The sequence below is a fragment of the Mastomys coucha genome, chromosome X, assembly GCF_008632895.1.
Source record: "Mastomys coucha isolate ucsf_1 chromosome X, UCSF_Mcou_1, whole genome shotgun sequence".
NCBI classification, from domain to species: domain Eukaryota; kingdom Metazoa; phylum Chordata; class Mammalia; order Rodentia; family Muridae; genus Mastomys; species Mastomys coucha.
In genome coordinates this window covers 87175031-87179997 of record NC_045030.1, presented here as the reverse complement: position 1 = coordinate 87179997, position 4967 = coordinate 87175031, and the positions used below count along the sequence as shown (strand labels likewise).

Below are 4967 nucleotides of genomic sequence, written 5' to 3'. Positions count from 1 at the left end.
CATCCAAGATCTAAAAATGCAAATAGAAACTAAAAAGAAATCACAAAGGGAGACAATCTAGAAAACCTAGGAAAGAGATCAGGAGTCACAGATGCAAGCATCACCAACAGAATACAATAGATAGAAGAGAGAATCTCAGGGGCAGAAGGTACCTTAGAAAACATTGACACAACAGTCAAAGAAAAGGCAAAAGCAAGAAGTTCTTAACCTAAAACATCCAGGAAATCCAGGACACAATGAGAAGACCAAACCTAAGGATAATATTATAGAAAAGAACAAAGTTTCCCAACTTAAAGGGCCAGTAAATATCTTCAACAAAATTAGAGAAGATGTTAGCAGCCAGCCATTGGACTGAGCAGAGGGTCCCTGATAGAGGAGTTAGAGAAGAGACTGAAGGAGTTAAAGGGGTTTGCAACCACATGGGAAGAACAACAATATCAACCAACCAGACCCCACCCCCAGAACTCCCAGTGACTAAGCCATCAACAAAAGAGTACACATGGCTTCAGCTGCATATGTAGCAGAGGATGACCTTGTCATACATCAATGGGAGGAGAGGTCCTTGGCCTTATGAAGGCTCAATAGATGCCCCAGTGTAGGGGAATGGAGAATGGGGAGGTGGGAGTGGGTGGGTGGGTGGAGGAACACCCTCATAGAAGCAGGGGGAGGATGTGATAAGATGTTTCTGGGAGGAAGGGAACCTGGAAAAGCGGATAACGTTTGAAATGTAAATAAAGAAAATATCCAATAAAAATAATAAAAAAGAAAGAACAAAGGAAAGAAAGAAAGAGAGAAAGAAAGAGAGAAAGGAAGGAAGGAAGAAATTAAGAAGGAAAGAAACTGTAAGCCAGGCCCAATTAAGTATTTGCCATTATTGGAAAAAAAAAACAACCCTAGCCTAACAACATGTTTGTGCAACTGAAGCACTAGGATCTGCAGAGATGTCTTCTGGAAGTCCCTAGCCAACAAGTCTAGCCAAATTTGCAAGCTCCAATTCAGTGAGAGATGAGGTCTTTAAAGCAATATGGTAGAGAGTGATTAAGTATACTTGCCTACCCATATGCATACAATTGTAAACACATGTGCACATAAAACATACACACACACAAATACACATACAGCAATCCGATTATATAAAATGCAGTTCTGCTGCTTGTGATGCTATAACTCTACTCATCTTTTTAAAAAAGAAATATTGTTAAATTTCACTTATGTATATATGTGCTTAAAAGGCTATGCAACCTGAGTGAAGGTCACTGCATGGCTAGAAGAGAACATCAGACAACATGGGGCTGGCATAACCAGCATGGTTCTTCTACTTAATACATAATTAAATATCACCATTTTCTATAAATTAATATCATCTTTCTAAATAATAACATACATGGAGATATCTATATAACACAAAAAATAAATAAGTAAAATAAACAAATGTCCAGTTGGAAGAAGTGATTAAAAAATAAAAAAATAAAAACAGACATATATTGATAGACATGGACAAATTGGTGTGCCAAGGACAGACAATAAATAGACAGAGAGATAAGACAACTAGATGTCCCAAATGGACCAAGATTTCCTACTTAAAGGACCCAAAAACAGAAGTAAGAATTCCTCCAGTGGGAACCAGAGTGGAAGCAGGATATCTCCTGAACTCCTCTTGCTCCTAGAAGGGCTCTGGAACAGCTTATGCTCATTATCTTTCTCTTTCACCAAAGCATCCCTGGCAAGGGGGAGAACTGCTTTTCTGAAACCCATTCTCTCTCTCATGTCTAGGGTCTAAACTATTTCTAATCAGGGTCCAACGACTAAAAGCATCTATGAGAATTATCTGTGCTCCTTTAGACTTTAGTATAACTCTAAACACACACAAAAACATTCTACCATTACCTTGTCCTTTTATTGATATTTTGATTTTTATTATTAGAGCATATATTGAAGCATCAATCTTTAAAAATTTATAAATAGACTTAGTTATAAACTGTCATACTAGATTTACAAGAAAATATATTTTTAAAAAAACAAATTAAATATTAGAAGTTATAGGAGTCTCTCCCTTAAACTGAAGGAGTCCTTCTTTAATAGTCTTCAATGTAGCTCACTGGCAGTCTTAAGAAATTCAGGAAACTCATTCATGTTGTATAAGTGCTAAAGGAAAAAAACTGAGGAAACTCATTGATAATTTTTACAGCTTCATTGTAAAGTTCAAGATCAAAGCGATTACAATCTTCCATAAACAGGATATAAGATGCACATAGTATGGTTGCCATGGCTATGACTTTTCCAACTACTTCTATGATTCCAGAGGTTTCTTGTCAAGTGACTCCATCAATTCAATGGTTGCATTTTTTCCTTCTCCATCTGAAAGAATAAACATTTTTCCAGTGGGATGAATCTTTTCCAGGTTCCCCACAAATCACACAGATAGGTTGATATACTGTGTTAACATGCTGGTGTTGATGCGCCTTTGGGGAATTCCATTATGTCCACCATGATTCTACTACCAACACTCACAACCCACAGGAAAACAGAATATTACCATCTTCCTTTTTATAGGGCTTATTCACCACTGGCCTGGCCCGTCCTTTCCCAAGGTGTCCTTCACTGTATTCCTTGCACTTGAGCTCCAATGTTGAGGTGCCATCTAATCAAGCCAGCTCAGTAAGCCAAAAATGTCTCAAGGGAGGGAGGGAGGATTGAAAAGAAAAAGACAATTAGACAACATTATAGTGTGACTACCTCAAGCCTTGAGGCTGAAACAATTTATTTTTCTCCAGTCTGCTTTTATACCATTCTAAGTATATGCAAAGAATAAGGTCAGTTCCCAGTCAAAGAACAAGCAAAGCAATAAACAAAAATAATCAAGGAACAAACAAGGGAATAAACAAATGATCAAGATCTTGAGTCTACTTCCTAGTCCTAGCCTAGTGTCAAATTTCTGCCTGAGCCTACTTCCATGTCCTGGCTCAATGTCAAATTCTTCTCAAATTTCTAGAAGCAGCCCCAAGGTCTCTCCAGAAACCCCTTTCCCAACCATGCTAGAATATCAACTGGCTTGATTTTGTGCAGGCAACCAGAGCTGCTATGAGTTCATAAGTACAATGGCCCCAGAAAACAGCATTTCACAAGTCTTCCCATCCTCTGGCTCTTCTGTTTTGTCCATTCCTCCTTCAGTGATGGTCCCTGAACTTTGGAGAGAAGGGTTTGATAAAGTGGTCCTATTTATGGCTGAGCATTCAATGATCACTTATTCTCAGCAATTTGTCTATTTATGCACATCTCTGTTAATGGCCTCTCACTACAAAAAGCTTTTTTGACTAAGGCAAGAGTGTCACTAATCTATTGATATCACCATAAATATTTAGAAGGTAGCTTAACAACATACTCACTTAGTAAAACGACAGTAGTAAGTTTCTCCCTAGTACCTAGAATCGCCTGCCTCATAGGTCTTTGACCAGGTTAACAGTACTAGACATGGATTTCTCCTGTGAAGTAGTCCTCCAATGCAATCAGAAAGCAGATGGTTACCCTAATATCAATCATGCCAGTATTGCACTAGTAGCCATATTTTGCCTGGGAGGTCTACACTGTAACATTCAGGTCCCACTTCTGCCTGTCTATTGACTGTTTTTCCTCCCCCAGCAAGATGCATAACACTTCAAACATTAGGAAAGGTAGTCAATGGGGAGGAGCTTTCATCCAAAGTATGCTGTGTCTTTAGCAATAGAGTTTGACTATGTAGCTATGGTGACAAATTAAATTCATCCTTATCTCTTTTGTGAACATAGTTCTACCTGACCCTTACAGTGGTTTGAATGAGACAACTCTGCATAGTCTTCATCATTTAAATACTTGGTCCTCAGTTTGTAGCAATATTTTCAGAGGTTTCAGGGTTATGGCCTTGTTGGAGAAGGTATGTCACTGGTGGCAGGCTTTGAGAATTTAAAGACCTCACCTTTTCAGGAGTAGCCTCTTTCTGTTTCATGCTTTCAGTTCAAGACGTCAGCTGTCAACTGCTGCTCCAACTGCCATGCCTTCCTCCTGCTCTACTATGACAGACTCATCCCTCTGGACCTGTAATCCCAAAGAAACCCTTGCCTTGCCTTGCCTTGCCTTGCCTTGATTATGGTATTGTATCAAGTAATTGAAAAAGAACTAATAGAGCTTGTGAACTGGACATCATATAGAATATACTGCTATCTTCATCCCCTATTCCTACAGTAGTGCCCTGTCCATCCTCTTTCGTCTTTGAGCCTCTGATATCCATGGGGACCTCTATTATTGATGATCAACTCCCTCTAATAGCTTGGGTGAGCTAGTCCATCAGGGACTGATTTCCATTTTATTGTCTCAGATTATGTAGCCTTTGTTTCCAGGAAAGATGGGTGGTTATACTGCTTAGTTTGTCTGTTTCTGAAGCACTCAAATTGATCTTATTGTTCCCATATCCCAGTGTCTCACAAGCCAGGCAGAGAGAAGCTTCACTGACTGTCTAAGGGTTTTCCTTAATTCCAGGAATTTCACTGCTCAATAGTCTCTGATTCCTATAGCCCTTCACACAGACCATTGTTAAAATCCTCATTGGCATGCTGGATTGTGAATTACTATTTTCTCTGTATCAAAGACCTCAGTGGTGTCTTCTGCTACTTCTACTTTGCTCTTTTCCTCTTTTCCTCCTCAGACCTTCCCTGGGTTCCAGGCTTTGGAGGCCCCAGAAAGGATCTTTAACATGGATAAGACTGGTGATCCTGCTACCTTTCTCCAGCCATGAGAAATAGCAAGCCAACACCTCTAACTCTATATCATCTTGTATAATTCAGCTACTATTAATGGAAGCCAAACAAAGGATGACAGATGAATGACTTTCTTACTGCCTTTCCTCCTTGTCACCCGCAAGCTACTTCTGAGCAACCATCTCTGCCTTAGAAGTGTTTCTTATTGCTGGACGGTGGCAGCGCATGCCTTTAATC

At 39.5% G+C, this 4967-nt stretch overlaps 1 pseudogene; it reads right to left on the bottom strand.

Moving 5' to 3' along the window:
- Window positions 1-2125: 2125 nt before the first annotated feature.
- Window positions 2126-2490, bottom strand: LOC116093418 (annotated as a pseudogene).
- Window positions 2491-4967: the final 2477 nt, after the last annotated feature.